The sequence below is a fragment of the Pelodiscus sinensis genome, chromosome 27, assembly GCF_049634645.1.
Source record: "Pelodiscus sinensis isolate JC-2024 chromosome 27, ASM4963464v1, whole genome shotgun sequence".
NCBI lineage: Eukaryota > Metazoa > Chordata > Testudines > Trionychidae > Pelodiscus > Pelodiscus sinensis.
In genome coordinates, this window is record NC_134737.1 from 3991997 (window position 1) to 4011413 (window position 19417).

General features: G+C 43.1%; 1 long non-coding RNA gene across 2 annotated transcripts in view; it reads left to right on the forward strand.

Moving 5' to 3' along the window:
* Positions 1 to 2933: 2933 nt before the first annotated feature.
* The window catches only part of LOC142820906 (uncharacterized), a 99299-nt gene continuing 82815 nt past the window's right edge, over positions 2934 to 19417 (forward strand). For both annotated transcript variants that reach the window (XR_012897910.1, XR_012897909.1), the window contains exon 1: positions 2934 to 3411. This is a non-coding gene — a long non-coding RNA (uncharacterized LOC142820906). The remainder of the gene's footprint in view (positions 3412 to 19417) is intronic.

Below are 19417 nucleotides of genomic sequence, written 5' to 3' on the forward strand. Positions count from 1 at the left end.
TGGCATGTTGCTAGTGCCCTTGATCACCAGGTTTTCATTTCTAAAGCACTGGAGACAGAGAAAGATGGGTTTGAAAAGCTAAGAAATATTGAGGTCCTTCTCTCTTTTTATTTTTAAGGCTCTTTTCTTGTGGCACAGCACCCTTCGTGTAATTAACAAAGAAAGAAGGGTTAGCTGTATCAAGTAGAGCTGAAAGGAAAGTGACAGTCATCAGGTGAGGTATCACAAGTCGAATGAAGAGGTGTTAGATGAGTATTCGTCTCTGCTAAGAGGAAGGATGTAGAACCTCTGCTGAGGCTCCTTTGGCATGAAGAGAATTTACAGTTAAAGGTGAAATGAATCGTTTTGACACACACACTCCCACAGAGGAAGTACTGCTACTTCTGATGGGGGGTTGACTGTGGAAAGCTGTAGTGGTGATTGATGTTTCAAGTATGGTACACTGAGCATGTACACTTCAGGTGCTCTGCTGTTTCATTCCTTTCACTGGAGGTTCCACAGACATCTGAGGCAGTGGAGGGCAGTGGTTAGGGTCCTACGATGGGAGTGAGGAGCAGTCTATTGCCAGTTTTGCATATGTCTCCTTCCCCGTGTCCTCCCACTCTTTAAACTATGGTTCCAGCTTTGCTGCAGAATGAAATCAAACTGTTACTCAGGTCTTGCCCTTCACCCTCCGGTCTATGCACATCCCAGTAAGCGGTGGAAGTGTTGGCCAAGTTGCTAGACAATATCGACCTCCTGTGGTTCAGAAAATCAAGAGAGCATCTCTGAAAGGTGTGGGGCCAAAGGTGGGAGGGACAAGGCTCAGTCAGCCACAGCACTGCCCAGAGCACTCTGCACCCACCTCAGGCAGCCTCAGTACTGCCTGGGTCTCTGGAAGTTATTTTAAGGGCCTGGGATGGCAGCCAGGTGCCCTGGGCTCTTTTGAGTGGCCAAGCCCTGGAGCAGTTGACTAATTTGCTCTCCCATCGGCAAGCCTACTAGTGGTGTTTGAACATGTTGGCCAGTTTTTCCTATACCATGGTTTCTTTCTCCAAGAATTTCAAAAGGCTCTGTAAAGATTAACTAATGTAAATCTCATAGCTCTCCTTGAAATAGGTTATTTCAACCCTATAGTATCCCCTTTGCCGATAGCACTGCATAGTAAAGTGAGTTGCCCATGGCCGCACAGCAATTCAGTGGCAGAGGTGGAAAGAATGTGCTGATGCCATAATCCTGTGCTTTAAACTCTCAATAGTCCTGTCTTTCAGGAGAAGAAGCCCAAGTGATATTCATGCACTGAGCCACATGGGATGGACACAACCTATGATAATTTATTGGAGGTAAGTTACTGGTCTATAAAACCACTGCTGCAACTTTACCCATTATCACTGAAATGCAACCACCTCTGGGGATGGGAAGTGGTGACTGTTTTACAGCAGGAATGAAAAACACCATGCCTCATGAAAACACCAGTTGTAATTTAAACAGGCAGGGTCTAATTGTTTGAGCTGGAATTTGGCCAGGATAGCAGGGATAGCAAAACAAACCCAAAAAAACTACTATGGAAATAAACTACTCCAGCTGAATTCAGTTAAATAATGTAGCCCACTCCTCCAAGTCTCAGAACAACATCTCCCCACATTGCAGCTTCATAAATCATTCTGACTTTAATTACTGAACCATAGTATTACATAGGTACACTACATAATAATCACAAATAAGGGGAAGTTTGTCTTGAAATTAATACCAGTGCTCCCCTTTTGCTGAGGTTTTGCTTTCTGAATATTACTACCTTGCACTTCAGGCCATCCCTGGCTCCCAGATCCACTTTGGATGCTGCTTTCATGAGCAGAATTATACGAGAGCCCCAGACTTCTTTTTTTTTTAAAACACAACCAAGAGATTTAATTTAGATAGTAAAGGTTGACCATAGCTATATGTTTTGTGTGATAGTAAACACTCTACATTAGTAGCTAACAAACAAACAGCTTTGAAACCTCAGCAAAAGTGTGCTACAGTCTCCAGGTCAAGAGCTGACCATCAGAGCATTTGGTACCAACAAGTGTAACTAGCATCTAGCGCTTACATTCCCATTAAATTCCCCCCTTCGTTTCCCTAGCTCAGTGTTCCCCGCTTCTTCACCTGTTTTAATCTTATATAACAGCCAAAAATAAGAAAAAGCTTATTTGAAAAGCAACCTAGCCACCATCATCCTCAAAAACCCCATTTAAACAGTATTTCTCTGTGCCTCATGCATTCACTCCCTAAAAGGATTTCTGTAGTCCAAACCCCAAAGTACTCGGGACACCTAGGCTGTGTCTACACTGGCACATTCTCACGCAAAAACACTTTTGCTAAAGAGTTCTTGTGTAAAAACTCTTCTAGTAGAGAGCATCTACACTAGCATATGCTTCTGCACATGAACATCCATGCCAGTGTAGAAGCTCTCTTGAGCAAAAAAGCTCAGAAGGCCATTTTAACCATAGGGCTTTCTTGCAAAAGAAATTCATGTTGTCTGTCTACACTAGCCTCTTATACAAGAACAATTGTGCAAGAGAGCTTATTCCTGAGCAGGACCATCATAGTTCTTGTGCATGAAGCACTGATTTCATACATTAAAAAAATCAGTGTTCTTGTGCAAGAACTCACAACCAGTATAGACAGCCAATAAGTTTTAGCACAAAAGCAGCCACTTTAGAGCACACTCATGCCAATACAAACACAGCCCTACAGTTTTTATGGTGTAACATCCACCCTGCCTAGGGCCTGAGCTGGTTATAAAGGGCCCATTAATCTTACAAGCTGCACCTGGAGGAGAGTCAGTGCGGGAGAAAGGCTAATTGAAGATGAAGCCCAGCTGGGCAAGGGCAGGCAGGGTTTGGATAAAGGTAGGAGCTTTGAGGCTGCTCTTTTTTGAAAGAGAGTGTGAGAATGTTCTTTAGTTCCTGGGCATAGGTAGAAGAGCTTGAGTGTCTGCTAAACAGTCTTATAAGAGGGGGCAGTAGTTCTTGTAAGTGGAAGAAGGTACGGATGTTAAGCCTAGTTTTGGACTAGGAGCTAGAGAAGCAAAGAAGGAGCCCAGAGAAAACAGCAATAGGGTCTGAGGCTGAGTAGATAGTGCTTGTTAGGTAGAGGGTCTCTTGTGGGGCATATGGAGCAATGGGAAGGCTAGTAAAAGTACTAGTTAGCTACTTGATAGGGAGCTGGATTGAAAGAATACCTGACATGGGATGTACATAGTCCCTTCTCCAGAGGGAATTCAGCATCTTACAAGACAGGGGTTCATAGTGACTTCATTGCAGGGCTGAGCCTTGAAGAGGGAGGTAGCTCAATCCAGAGAGCCAGGCCCTCGGGTGAGCAGCAGATGGAGAAGGCACCAGGCCAAGTGAAAGCTAATCTGCTGACCCTGCTCTATGAAGCTTCTTAAGGGTGAGTATATGCTGTTACTATACATATGGGCGAGTGCACATATCTGCTCCTTGGTAGCCTTTGTGCAATAAATCCCATGAGTCTCAAGCGTCTGTGGATATGCAGTCATTGCAGCCTGGCATTGCTTCCCCTCTGCTGAGCATGTCCATAGAGAGGCTGAGAACTGAGCAGGTCATGGAGGCTGAGCCTGTGGGAAGAGCTGGATGCTAGAAAGAAGGCTTAAAGGAAGGGGAAGGCTCCACCTTTATGGAGACTGAAATCCTTTCCCTTCATGAGAAGATTTGCAGCCTATGAGAGCATTTGCTCTCATCCATCTCCCATTGTGGAGATGACACCCAGCTCAGCTTAAGGTACATTGACTCTAGCTACATCATTTACATAGCTGGAGTTGTGTATTATAAGCTGACTTTCTGGGTCTAGTATAGACCTGGCCTAAGTTGAAGTATTAGCTGCTCTCCCTCTCTCTCCCCCTCCCCCCCCCCATCTGACATTCCTTGGCCCAGTGCTGGTAACAGGGAGAAACAAATATTCTCATTATCCTACATGCTAATAGTCCCTATATATCATGATTTAAACTAGCCCCATTTCTGTGCCTTGCAATTGAAGATTTTTCCTCCTTCTGATGGGTCTTCATGTCTAAAGAATCACACACTTTTAACTAGTTCCTTTGCTGTGTGCTAGCCCTAATCTCCCCTGGAGAGGAGCTTTGGTGGTCCTAATGCAGAAACTCTTAGAGGCAAAGGGCTCTTTCCACCCCAAAAAAGGCTGTATTGAAGTTGGCTAGACAGTTGATTTTATGGCTCTGGCAAAGTGAGAGGAAGGATGCTTTTGTAGTTAAGGTGCTCTGGTGGGGATAACAAAACAGAGGTTCAATGCTTGTCTTTGCTATGGATCCTTCTGTTCGCATTTGAGAAAGTTACTTAATCTGTGCCCCTTCTGTAAAATGGGTACAAATGTCAGTCTTTCACACACTTTGTCTTGTTTGTTTAGAATGTGAGTTCATCAGGGCAAGAACTGTCTATTGCAGTGTACAGTGCCTGGCACAATGGGCCTTCCTCTGAAATGGTGCTTATAGGTGCCACACTGACATGCACAAATGAAAACTGTTGCAGTCTTTCTCTGTCTCTGCAGAGGAGGGTGAAATTTAATAATTATGGTTCTTCATGTGACCTTGGCAATTTGGTTGATAGTCTATAGGACTATAATAGAGTTTAAAGAGAAGCTAGATAATTTCATGGAGGTTAGATCCATAAAAGGCTATTGGCCAGGGGATAAAATGGTGTCCTTGGCCTCTGTTTGTCAGAGGCTGGAGAGGGATGGCAGGAGACAAATCGCTTGATCATTGTTTTTGGTCCACCCTCTCTGGGGCACCTGGTGCTGGCCACTGTCAGCAGACAGGATACTGGGCTTAGATGGACCTTTGGTCTGACCCAGTACGGCCATTCTTATGTTCTGGAGAACTGTCAGCATTCTAAATTGGTTTAGCTCTGCACCAAGTGACAAAACCATTTCTTGGGTTTACCAAAACTTCTTTTGACTTCATTAATCTTGATAACTAATGAAAATTTACAAGATTACAGTCATATATGGAACTGCCTCCTACTGTTCAAATGTAATGAGACTGGAATGAATTCCTGTTTGCTCTGATTGTCATAATGGAAAGGATGCTATGAGTGACTTCCTTCAATTGTAACTGACACAAATGGAGATGGGTTTATAAAATTCCACTAGAGAGGGACAGATGAATTTTGCAGGAGGGGAAAGCTTGCATTCATGCTTTCCTGAAAAGCTTGTGGAGTGTGATTTCAAAATGCTATTCTCCACTTCCACCCCGACTCAGTTTCCCACTTACTTATATTAATTCATAGGTCTTTATTTCACAGGCAGAAAGGACCATAATCACCTAACAGAATGAAGTCTTGACTTTAGAAACTTGAAATCATACACACACATCGCTTTTTTTAGCTTTACTCTACTGAAAACAGTTAATTATGTGTAGCTACTTTGGCCCTGCAGTTTCCATGTTGATGATAGGATTTTTATTCAGAGTAAGGACTGTAGGATCAAGACTTTCATTTGAAATTTATATCCTAGGAACAACCTGTAAGAGTCTTAAAAATTGCAAGTGTCCCAGTTTGTCTGGTATCCTATTTCTAACCAAGATGTTTCAGAGCTGCAAAACTCCCATAATGCCTCTGTCCTGTGAGCAATATACACAAGAAAATTGCTTCCTAACCTAGTCACTTTATACTCCAAAGCATGAGGATTCAAGTCATGGTACTTTTAGCTTCCTTGTGCAGCTTCAGGTGCTGTTTTTATTATTCCTGAAGGCATTGGTTAACTCCATTTTGTTATGCTTGCAATTTAAGTTCATTCTAAGCTCTATTTTTATTCTCCCTCGGGTTATTTCAATAAAATCAGTTTGCAAAATGGAACATAGAAGAGTAAGGGTTTTATTTGTTGCTGTTTTTGCACTTTCAAAATAAAAAAATTAAAATGCTTTGTATAAAAGCAGGCTAGTAAATGGTGGATATTATTAAAAACAATGAAACATTTTAAGGATCTCTTCTGCCCTTCAGAATATCCAGAATGAACTGTCTTGATGTTGTACACAACAGTACAGTCTGGGTCTTATCATTTTTAAACCAAATGTAGCTAATGTTCTTTAGTGTTCAGATACCATCTCTGACTGTTTTCACTGGATTTCCATTGCCAAAGTGTGGCCCAGTTAAATTTTGCTGGTCGCTGTTGCATTTTAACTCAACTCACTGTCTTCCTTTCATGTACACCCTTCCAAACGTGGTAGAACACCATTCCTGTTCAATTTAGCAGGAAGGTAGAGGCATTTATTTCCATGACTGTCCCAATCAATATTTATGTTCATTATTTTATTTCCTGCATCAGCCAATAAGGATATGAGTGTTCTACATACTCTCCTGGACATTCCTAGGCTGTTCAGCAAAAAGTGCCCCGGCACACTGCCAGCAGGATATTACACCTCTGGACACTGTTTCAGGGTATGAGGATATTGGCTCTGTGGGGCCCAGACAGGTGATAGCCAGTGTTCTCTGTAAGCCGAGCGTGGGGAGGGAGGAAGTGCGTGCGGTCAGGAGAGGTTCAAATGCTGCCCAGATACTTAGCAGAGCATCCACAGGTAGGCTTTTTCTGCTGGTGGTGCATATGTATTGCTGCACATAGAAAATTTATTCTTCATATGAATGGAAAATATTAGGGGGACCATTGGTGGGCCAGGAATAAAGATGACCACTTTCTCAACACTCGCCCCACACTACTGCTCAGGATAGTAACTGCATCTGCCATGGAAATCTCTTCCTAACTCTCTCCTCCCTGACTCATCAGTACATGTCCTCTGCACCTCATGCACTACCTACTGTCTCAGAGAAAGCAAGTATGTCTCTGCCCATAGCCAGGAATTGACCTTTGACACATCACTTAACCTCAGTATGCCTCAGTTTCCCCTCTCTGTTCAATACATATTGTTTTGTTTGTTTCAGCTGAAGACTGTTTCACCATGTTTTACAGGGCCTAGTTTGGCTGGGAGAGCTCAGCACTGCACTAAAACAGTTACCTAAGGACAAGAGGCAATGACCTTAAATTGTGAAAAGGAGGTTTAGGTTGGCCATTAGGAAAAACTTCTTATCTGTCTGGGTGGTTAAACACTGGAATAAATTTCCTAGGGAGGTTGTGGAATCTCCATCACTGGAGATATTTAAGAGCAGGTTAGACAGACACCTGTCAGGGTGGGCAAAGTGGTCAGGGGCCACACTCTTCCGTGATATTAATGGAGGTGGTGTGGGATCTGGGGTGAAGGTTGGGTGCAGAAGGGAGCTTGGGGTAAGACACTGGAGTGTAGGAGGAGCTGTGGGATCTGAGAGGGAGTTTAGGTGAAGGGAGGGGATTGTGACTTGAGTAGGAGACTATGGTGCAAGGTCTGGAAGGGAGTTGTGGGCAGGAGAGATTTTTGCCCTGGGGAAGGGGTGTGGGAGGAGAGTACAGGGTCTTTGAGGGGATTGTGACCTGGTGCAGGGATCTGGCTTGATGGGGGTAGGAGATTGCAGTGTGAGGTCTGGGAGAGGCTTTTGAGCTGGGACGGGGTGTTGGGATGAGTGTAGGGTCTGGAGGAAGTAGGGGAGCAGAGGGTAAGGGGGGGGGGAAGGAGCTGCGATACCAGAAGGGTACTTCGAATGCTGCCCTGAAAACAAGCAGCTACCATTGGCTGGAAAACAGCCAATGGGCATTGAGATGGGGTGGGAGCAGCACACGATGTCTCCTGAGTTCGCAATCTTCAAAGAAGTGCTCCAAGCAGCATACAGAGGTGGGGCAGGCAGGGAGCCTGGCTGAGGCACCTGCAGGCTGGATCTGGCAGCTTGGTGGGTCAAATGTGGCTGACAGGCATATTTTTGCCTGCTCATATCTAGATGGTGCTGGGTCCTGCTGTGAGGGCAGGGGACTGGACTTGATGACCTCTCGAGGTCCCTTCCAGTTCTAGTGTTCTATGATTCTATGAGCACTATAATAAAGGTGTCTAGCCAGAAGCCTGCTTTGCTGATGCAAATGCTCTACCTCTTTTGTGGTCTGGGCTGCCACCTTTCAGATGATACATTCCAGTGGCAGGAGGTGGGGAATAAGCTGATAGAGCAGTTCAGAGCTTATCTAGAGTGAGAAGCACCATCTCAGCCTAAGATCCGTTCCTCATGAACAAAGTTCCAGGCAGCCCTGCACAGCAGCCTTGACATGTGAGACGTAAACAGCAGCTTTAAATATTTGGTTCTTTTGCCTTAGTTTGTTTTGTTTTTATTTTGACTTGGTTTAAGGACAGGAGTAATTTTCTGACTTGCTGTCTGATCCTTCTTTTACTATCTTAAGCACTTCCTCTCAACTTTCCAATTAATACTTCAAAGCATCCACTCTCAACCAATGGACTTGACTGACTTTCCAGAAATGCCCTATTGAACCTTTGCATAGGTTTCATTTAAATACACTTGCATGGTGATGCCAAGTTAGCCTTTGACTTTAAGGTAAATCAAGCTCTTTTCAATATAATTACATTACAAATGGGGGTGTGACCTCAGTTGCATTTAGGTTAAATACTCTTGCATAGCAGTGTGTGCTATGAAATGCAATGAGAACAGGCTTCCCTCTTTGAGTTTTTAATAGGAAAAGTAATGAGAGTTTGAGCATGTTCCTTCATTTCAAGCTGTGCTGTATGGTGAGGGTTAGAAGACCCTACTGCCAGTGGTATTCAGTGAATCTAACTGAAGTAATCATTGTGGGAGAGATTTCCAAGCTGACCAGTCCCCAATGTTTATAATGCCTCAATTTTCCCCCATTACGTAATTTATTCACTGAGGTACAGATTCTTTGGCTTTTTTCTATGTCACAAAATGCAAGATCATTCAGTGCTTTGGGGCTGAAACTGCATTGCTCGTGATATGCTGCCCTAGAGAGGGGCCAAAGCTGTTGAAAAGGTCTCTCAGTGTTGGATCTGTCAATCTTACACACCCTACAAAGGTGGGGCATTAGTATTGTCCCCAGTTTTCAGATAGAAAAACTGGGTCATGGAGAGTAATGACTTAGGGCAGGGGTTCCCAACCTGGGTACATGTACCCCCAAGGGGAACGAGAAGCTTGTCAAGGGGGTACAGAGAATATTTGGTAAATAACTAGATTATCCTAATTGAAATATTCCAAAAGTAGTAGTGTTAGTGAAAAAAGTAGTGAATTCTAAAGTCTAGAATTTATTTCCTTTCATATTGAATAGGAGGGTACAGGAAGGTTTACTAAAAGCCAAGGGGGTACGGGGACCAAAAAAGGTTGGGAACCCCTGACCAGGGGTATGTCTAGACTACGGGCTTCCTTTGAAAGAAGCTTTTGAAAAAGCTTCTTTCAAAAGAGATGGTCTAGACAGCCACAACTCTTTTCGAAAAAGCGATCTGCTTTTTTGAAAGAGCCCCCGGGCTATCAGGATGCTCTTTCGAAAAAGCCCTGTTTGCATTCAAGAGCATCTTTTTTCTGATGAGCTTTCAGAAAACGGTGTTTTTCCTCATAAAATTAGGTTTCCTGCTGTTGAGAAAACCGCCGCATTCTTTTGATGTAATTTAGACAGAATGTGGTGTCAGTCTAGACTCAGGTGAAGCTTTTTTTAAACTACCCTGTAGTCTAGACATAGCCTTAGTGATATTCACACAACTGATCCCACTAGGCTAGAAACCAGCAATGCTTCATGGTCGTCATAAATGTTCTAATCATTCCAACAGGTGGATGAAATGCAGTGGCCTGTGATATGCAGGAGATCAGACTAGGTCAACTAAAGATCCCTTTTGGCTTTAAAAAAAGCAAAGGACAGAGACCCAATCCATTTGAGTGTTGGGCATGTGACTCTTTACTTAAGCGTCTGCTGGAATGGCCCCAGTGAAGGGCAAAGCAGGGCAAGTCTGAGGAGTTCAGGGGATGCTTTCCCAGCCACAGACTTCCTCCTCTAGCTCATAAATTTATATCCACCCCAGTGGCCTGATTCTGTGTGCACTCGCTGGGTGAAATCCTGCTCATTATACTCACTCCACTTCCAGCATGTCCTTGAGTGCAGAGAGGAAAGGAAGCTCTCTTCTCAGTAGAACAGAGTAGACCCAGCCCTTGGCCTTTGAGTTTTAAGCTTTGCCTGCAAACCTAGAAATTCACTTTGCTAGCTACAAGGGGAATATTTGTAATTCCCTGCTGTTCATAAAACCACTGCTGCTAAATCCCTCAAGCTGTTCCTCTCTGCCTGGAGGGTCTTCAGTCAGAGAACACTTCAGTGAATCTTAAGAGCTCTTTTCACCTGTATTGCCCCCCCATAAGTTTACAAAACCACAGTGGACGGGCTCTGCTATGAATTAATTGCAAGTTCAGTTTCCTCTCTAAACAGAGGCATTTCATCAGTTTTTTCCATAGTCCATGTACTTTGAGTGGGTGAACTGCATGACCTGTGAATTCAAGGAGGATGCCACATTGTCAGTTTAATCTGCCTAAAACTGGTGAAGTTGGGAATACTGGGTCAAAACAGAAGTACAGTTCATCAAATATGTTTTGAAAAGTTTTAGGAAATGCTATGGATTTGAATGAAATATTCAGCTATTTCCTAGTCTCTGGAAAATAGGAAAGGTACTCTCTTCCTTCCCTAATGTTGCAGTGCCCTGCACTGCCGGTATGTCCAGAAGGAGGTGGCATATACAACAGATTTTATTACTGGTCCCCCAAATCCTATTCAGGAAGGAAGTGTTCCTATTGAAAATGGAAATGATAGCTGCCTGCTGAAAGCAACCCACTTGTTCTGACCACAATGAAGAGAACGTTCCTAAGAACAGCTGTACTAGGTCAGACCAAAGGTTCATCTAATTTCCTGTCTTCTGACAGTGGCCTATGCCAGATGCCCCAGAGGGAGTGAACAGAACAGGGAATAGTGTCATCTTGTCCAGGTGACTTAAACTGATCAGCTAAATAGTAGTATTCCAAAACCACCTATAATGATACCTCACTTGGTGACAATCTGAGGAAATGTCCCCCAACAAGAATGGCTCAGGTTTGGTATCTCCCTGGTGTCCTCAGCTGTGATGACCAATTCAAAACATTTAGTTTTTCCAGAATGACCTTATTCTTGAGTGCTCCTTTAGCGTCTTGGTCATCCAGCAGCCCCAGTGATTGTTGAGAAGGCTTCCTGCTTCTGATACTTAATTATTTTTTGAGTCTTTGGCTAGCTGGTCTTCAAGTTCTGTGGGGCTTTTTTGGGGAGGGGGCTTTATTTGCCATTTCTATTTACCTCACTAGCCTGTAATTTCTTCTTTCTAAGTGATGCCTTTTATCTCACTGATTCTTGACTTGACAACTTAGCCAGGTGGCACTTTTCTGCATTATTTTTTTTTAATGTGGGTTATCCATGTAAGTTGAATATTTTACAGCATCCTTCAAAAGCTTCCATGCAGCTTGCATGGACTTCACTTGTGGCATTGTATCTTATTTCTGTTACCCTAAATTCCTCGTTCTGTGTAATCCCCTTCCTGAAACTGCTAGTGTTGGGCTGCTGTGGTGTTAAAGCAGAGATGTTAAATTTAATTATGGTTGTTATTACCAAGCTGTCCAACTATATTTAAATCAGATGGCTTTAGTTTTAAGCTTAAATTGTCTAGCCCTGCTCAGTCCTCCTCAGAACTTCTTTACAAAACTCCCTTCATTGCTAGCTTCTCTGATCACTTAAGAATGGGCTTTTTAAAGTCCTGGTTGTCTTGAGAAGCCCCACCCCATGATTAAGAGGTGATTGGTGTTAACGGGATTAGGGATCAATGCCTCATTAGCAGACTGCTAGCCTCAGCACACTTTCTCCAAACAAAGACAGCACAGTATCTTTTGGTCAAGCATCAGGTACACCACAGATGTACCCTGACAACTTTATCCGGAGTCACATAATGACTCCTGCTAGACCTGAGAAACTCCCTTGCAAAATTGCCCTGTTTGGTCCCTGGTGACTGAAATCAAGTTAGATCAGAGCTTGATTGTGACTCAGTGCCCCAGAAAAGTATTCAATGCCCATTATAAACCTGGTCTGTATAGGTGCATCAGTTGCTACAGCTCTCTAGTGGATGGAATCACAATGTTCATCTGTGTCATAGACACCACAGGTAATCTGTTTTGATGTGCTTATATGATTTAGGATCCAAGGTCTCATGGACTTTCGATGGAGTAATTACATGGGTAAAAAGTTCAATAGAAGAAATTATCCACCAGAATATTTCAGATCCAATTCTTTATGAAAACAAGAGCCAAAGGGCTGCTCTATTGATGAAATGGGATATCCTCTGGAACAGGAGCTTCATGTTTCTTGCAAGCTCTCACTACTTAAATTGATGCTGTATACTGCAAGTTGGCAGTATGATCATCCACATTGATGACAACAGATCCTATACTTGTCACGCCCTGGTTTATTCTCTGGTGCCAATGTATTTTAGAGGTTACCTTTGACAGATTCAAATCTCGACTTATTTGCTGAGTTTCCCATAAATGATGACACTGCTGCCCCAAGTAAATAAACCCATAGGCAACTGGAAATTTATGCTTGTATGTAAACTGTCACATCCATAGATTTATGTCAAGTATGCTCTTGAGCCGTTAATCGCTTTCCTTATGTTGTCAGTGGAACAAACTGACATTTTCCAAGGCATACGTAGTCATTGTCTGCTTCTGTCCCTCCCTTTCCCTCTTAACTTTCATAGTATATCCAGTAATATCTAAAAGGCATCTGCAGTAGAATACCCCTCTCTGGATATGAATCAGCATAGAAATCTTAGCTGAGATTTACTCTATTGATAGGGCCAATATAAGGGATACTATAGCTCTTATTTTTACCTATGAGCCCTATTTTTAGGATTTAAGACGTGGATCTCACCCTTTTGAGAACTGGCTTGCTAGGATTCCTAGAGACTAACTTCTGTCCAGACCAGGTATATCCCCTAGTTCCAAGATATTTCTGCTCTTGCCCACAACATGAAAGTGAAGTGGGATGTAGTGAAATGGAAATACATTACCCTAAGTCTTCTCAGAAATGATCCCAGGTTTGATTCAATTGGAATTGTTCTTGGCCCTACCATTTTGGGCATCCCTTTTTCATGGCCTAAGCAAACTCTTCAGAGATGGAATCAAGAGTGTGGAAGAAAACATTGTCCTCACTCTGAGTTTGTAAGCAACAAGTAGCCAGAGGCAGTTTTATTACGAGCTGCAGCAAGGGAAAAACTGGTTCGGGCAAGGGGGGGAGTCCCCCCCCCCCCTCACCGAGGCAGATCTTCGAATACAAGCAATTATGAAGCAGTTTATATACTGTCTATTAAATATAATAACAATAACAATTAGTCTCCTTCCCATTACAAACACCAATGGCTAACAGTTATTTAGTTCCACCCAGATGCTTCTTATCTCAAGGTCCCTACCAGAGTCAGCATTCTATCCTTATCTCCGTATGGAGGCGAGAGGCGAAGGCAGCGTCTAATTACAGATCTCGCGTTGTCAGGCCACAGACTTAGCCTGACTCTTGCTCTCTTGTTAACAAGACCAAGATGGCTGCACACAAATTCCCTTATTCCCTTTTCCTGCCTCCACAATCCCCCCTTTTGTGCCCACAGCACAACTATCTTTCTAAACCTTTATTGTCATTAAACATTACATAATTAGTACAAACATAAAAGCTATCTCTACCACCACATCCCTTACAACAACAATCAAATATGAAACTTTTAATAAGCAAAAGCAATATAATCATTAATATCCCCAATATAATTCTATGATGGGGCTGTTCTATAATTGTAGTAACATCATACAACATATTATAATTAGTAACCAAATTAGGGAGGGCAGGTACATGCTGATAGTACCTGTCCATAAGCACAGAGTCCAGATCAAAGGGAGAAAACCAAACCACTCCCACAAGTTTCTCCTTGGCAATATACAATACTTCGCTTCTTTCACCAAGGTCAGTTCTTAATGTCCTTTTGTAGTCAGAAATCTTTGGGCTTTGGCGGTGTCAGAGGAGCGGACTTTTCCTTTTTTTTTTTTTTCTTGAAACAGTCGTGGTTCAGCATCATGCAGGGGAGAGGTTACCAGCACATCACCCTGTAATATTTTGGTTCTTCCGGTGTCCAGCAGGTAGGAAAGCAGGACCAGAAGAGAGAGGCTTATCAGCAATCGGGGTAGGATCATTTCGAGATGGAGGGATCTTTTTGCAGTGAGAAGCATTGGCCAACAGTCGGTTCTTGGCACTTCACAGCAGTGTTGGTGGTTAGCAAAACTTGGTAAAGGTCTTTCTAGAGCAGTCTTTCGCTGATGGACATACGAGTCTCTATTCTCTGAGCTAAAAGCCAGCTGGCTCCTTTGGAACCAAGGTTATTTCCTAGGAATAAAACAAAAACCATAAAAACAATCCCGTGCGGTTGTTTGGTACCAGCCTTATCAAAGTGAGGCTCTTTTGGAATGTGGTTGCCAGGGGAACTAGGGTCACAGTAACTGTTGAACTGTTTTACTTCCCAAGCTGGCCTAATACTTTGAGCTTGTCAGTTCTCAGCAAGATACCATGGACTGCCTCAGTTTACTCCTATAGTTCCTTTCTCTTGACTTTGGGGTTCTCCTTAACCCACCAGGTTAAATACAATATAAGGGGTTTTAATTTACTCTGGAAGTACGAGTACAGCACCAGCACTATTATGAATGTTAAAATCAAAACTTCCCACATAATTTGGCAAACACTATTTAAATCCATCTTTAAGATATTTCATCGCCTTACTGGCGCTGCCCATGATTATAGGTTTGACCTCTACTGCCTGGTTGAGTGCTGCAGAGGTAGGTGTTTGGCATGATCCACAGTGTTTCCCTATCTGTGTGTACCTCAGACGGCCAGCCCCGACATATCTTTGGGCATTGGCCACCAACTCCTCGATATTTGCCTGTAGGGCCAGTAAACCCTCCTCTAGGTACTTACTTCCGCCGTGCCACTCAGAATCTCATGTTAGGTTACTCATCACTGCCGAAGTGCGATAGAGCCGCATTCCATCAACAGTCAGGATCATCCGGTGAGGGGCTGTTATACACACAGACGGATATGTAGAGGGGCAGGATGGAGTGATCTGTCTGGGTAGTCAAACACCAGTAGGTACCGTTTATTTGGACCAGCTCGATGTTTTTGTTTCTCTGAGACAACCACATCAAACCTAGGCAGATTCGTCATGATGTTAAATGGGCAGGTACATAAAATTTCCTTATCAAAGTGGGTGCAACAATCCCTGGGTATAGGGAGGCTCCCACACCTTCAGAATAAGCGATGCCCTTGATCTATCTATATGCTCCTGCTTTGGTACAGGCAGGGAGGTTACCATTCTGATCTGATCTGAGTGAGGAATCCCCAGAGGGGCCAAAAACAAACTATGCCCTGTCCAGGTGGGCCTTTGGGTCCTCATGGATTCTCTACTTCCCCACTCCCATAGGTAGGCACGGGGGAGATGGGGACTCACCACCATAAGGGCTGGATGGTCAAAGCTATCCTATTCTTCAATACTGGCCTTCTAATTCCTTTAATTTAGTTCCATTAATTAACAATCCAATTAGTCTCTGGTCCAAATATCTGGTTAGGTTTAGTGAAATGGACACAGAGCTGGACAGATCCTTCAAACTATTCAGGATCAGTCGGTTGGCTTGGCTGGTGTCTAGGCCTTTACGGGCACTGTATATTACTGCATCTACCAGCCTGGTTTCTATACAATTCTGGGCTATGACATAAGTGTTGCTGACAGAGTTTCCAGGCCCAAACCAATCTGCGACAGTATCTGCTAAGCCCCTTCGTTGCCTAATCAGGCACTTGCCAATTTGATTAGCCAGTCTAGCACACAGCTGGTCTATACCAGTTTGGAACATCACCAAGGTAAGGACCAGTGACAGTTGTCCTGGTTCTGGGACAGGTCTGTTCATGCACAATTGGGAGGCTCTATTTTGTCCTTAAGGACCTGGTTAATAATATCCAAATGAGGGCAAGTTAGCAATGGCCATTGTTTAACAAATAACAGCCATGCCTCAGGGGTTACCTTTGTCTGGGCTTTAAGTGGTAAGCCCCAGTGGGAGTCAGTAGGTCCAACTTCAGTGGCCTAATGTTAGTGTTTAGCTTCTTTCCCACAATATTCCATACAAACTTTAACTCAGAGGACTGTATATTCTTTGTCCTCATAGTGTTCATGTTACAATAAACAGAATAATTATGTTTGAATAAGGGGAGGCCCAAGGCCGTGTATTCCCCATCGCTATTAGTGTGTATTTGTTCTATGTATGTGACTTGAAGGAGGTTACATTGACTAGAGTCACGGTTTCTCTTATAGGACCAAGCATGGTTCACAGATGTTTAATTGTTAATAGGAACACATGCAATTCCATAATTCTTGAGGCCTTTTAAGGCATCAGGCACTAATGAGTAGCAGGGCAAGTAGCTGTTATTGCAATGGTGAGGTTACTAGTTTCCTCATTGTTGTGGGCATCTTTACTTAAATATGCTGATGTCCCACTTGCCCGTGTTGTTACTTATAAATTTCTTATTATCTCTGGCCAAACCACGTTATCATTGGTGTGCAAATTTACAGAAGCTAAATATTTCATTTGTGTAGCCATTAAAGCAAAACCAATCCGGTGGGGGAGAGGGCTGGTACCCCACTCCCAGTCCTTCTGTTCACATGATGCACTCCTTGCTTCCTTCCAGTTCCTTTTTTGTTCACCTGTGGAGACATTGTTAACATTCTCCTAGCCTAAACAATTTCCAAACTATTATCCTTTCACTGAATTTTAAAGTTGCCAATTGATTGGGCCCAATTATTAATTTTGTTGGTTTAAATTAATGCTTCTGCTTTACTCAAATTATCCTTTCATTAAAACAATATCCTACACACAACAATATTTGCAATACGTATTACAATTAAGACACACAAGACAAACTTGGACAGAACACAAACTTATTGTGTCATGACACAGAACCATGGTTTTTTTTGTTGTTGTTGTTTGTTGTTTTTCTTCAGCTGGCACCAGCACTTTCTGATGATCTGAAAGACAAGAAAACATTTCTACCCCCGTCGGGGTGGTCCATTATAACTTAAAATACTGCCTAAGATCTGTTAGGGGAACTGGTTACAGCTAGTTCCTTACCACTTCCATGGGCGAGTGAGCTACAACTTTACGAGAACAAGAGCGCTTCATCGGTACTCGTGACCTTCCACTCCCTCGAATTACCTCTAGAGTTGCTAGCCCTCCCCAACAGTGGCATGCCTCAGTTTCCCTCTTGTACCACAGATCAGGCTTAATGTGTGAAGCTATAATGCTTCTCCTTAGCACAAGGTGTTGGTTAGTTATTGTTCCAGCAAGCAAAAAGCTTTTCTTTTCCTGAAAAGAATCATATACAGTGTTACTTATTAAGACTATAGTAATAATAATATTGACATTAAATTTTGTTATATGGGCGCTTATAAATATTTTGTTTGTATTTGGACAATTTACTTGAGGGGACAGGTGTTTTATATTCCTTTGAAATAGCCAGGCAGCCTGTATTCACATATAATGTTGGATTTGAAAGCAAGCCAAAAGTGTTATCAACTCAGCCTTGAACAGAGACACAGTGAAGTTTCAGGGCTTGGATTCTTAAAACAAAGATTTGTTTTCTTAAGGAGTAAATTTAACCTTAAGGATTGAATGTATAGATTTCATTCTTTTATACAGTTAACCAGTTAAGTGTCAATAGAATTCCTTCTTTTCCTTTTGAATATTTAACAAAAGTGTCTGTAGTCAAATAATTAAATTTAATTGTTTCTTTGCCTGGATTATTGAAAGGCTGCAAGAAACAAGGAGTCAGTTTTTAAAGCAGGTTTCCCTTCATATATTACAATAATCGCTTAATTCCTTCTTATGTCCTGATTCCTGCTAAATGACCCTTCCCAATGACACATGTTTGTCCAGTATTAATTTGGTAAGGAGGGTGAGCTTTCCCATATCCCCCACACCTCCTAATTCTTTTCAATAGGTAAATCCAAATGTGTATTATTGCAGTCAGCTATTACTAATTTTAAACTTCTCAGTATAGGGTTTTCATAACATCCATGCTGCAGCAGTTGATCTATGCTGCTGACTCTGGGGTGGATCACTCGGCCATGTTCTGTAAGGAGATTTATTTTGCAGAATGTGTCTCCTTGTTAGGGCAGATTTAGCTTCTAGTGATTACATCTTCAAATTCAATTCCCACTAGTTGGCTTTTAGGGTGGCTTTTAGGTTATGTCCTCCCACGCCCTCAAGCTAATTATAACAGTGTGTGAGGGAAAGGTTTTAACTGTTTTTTTTTTTTTTTTCTGGATGGCCCCCACTTGTGCGTTGAGAAACATCCTTGGGTAGCCTGCGATTCCAGCCAGAGAGGCTGTAGTTATCTATTTGCTAACAAGGGCTTGAGAATCTCCTAAAGTTGCTTGGCAGCCCTTTCCTACTCCTGCGTTGTGTTCTGTGTATATGTTTCCAACCAAAATGCCTAGGGCCAATATGGCTTGATGGTCGGCAGGCATTCCTTCCTTGAGAATTTGGAGGAATACTTCCCACAAGCTGTTAAGTCTATTCCAAAACTCAGTGTTTTGCTTTGGATCGGACAGATTTGTAACTAGAGCCCGTTCTTCCATAGGGAAGAGCTGACACCTTTCAATTATCTTCTGTGCCTCCTCTCTATCTTCAGTAATGTGGGGTAAGGGCCCATATAGGGCTGGGTATAGAAAGGAGTGGAGGGGGTAATGTTGGGCCAAATTCCCCCCTAAGCTTGGGAGAGGCTGTGCACTTGCGTGTAAGTTACACTTCTCACTGCAGGGCGGATTTTTGCTTTTCTGAGCTTCAATCTCATCCCTTAGGGCTTTGATTTCTTTCTCTGTCAATCTGTCAAATGCTTACAGGTTCTTAGACCATGATGCACGTACATGTAGTACGCAGGGGTGCCTTTTAGCGGTCTGGGGGGGGGGGGTATGCTTAGACTGACCCCCATCCATTTTAGTCATTCAGGGGAACATCCTGTCCACTCCCCGTCTCCTCAGTGGCTTTATAGGAAACTAAATCTACACACTCCAAAGAAGGGGTCTGCTGGGTCTAGAGTGTCAGGCCTTATCAGCAGCTCATGAAATAAGGGGAGTCGTCACTCCCTCACATATCTGCTCGGTCTTGAGGTTCGGCTGACCCCCCTTGCGTTGAGAACTCCCTTGTGGGAGAGCACTGGTGCGGCTGGAATCAGCTTACTTCTCAGAGACCTGGGCAGCGGCATTCACACTCCAGTCATTACATTCACACTCAGCATGCTTTTCACACACAGAAATTTTCCCACTTTTAGATGCATCTCTCATTATGGACCTTGTCCATATTTGGGGCGGCAAACAACACTGTTCCCCCCAGGGGCGGCAAACAACACGTTTCCCCCCAGAACC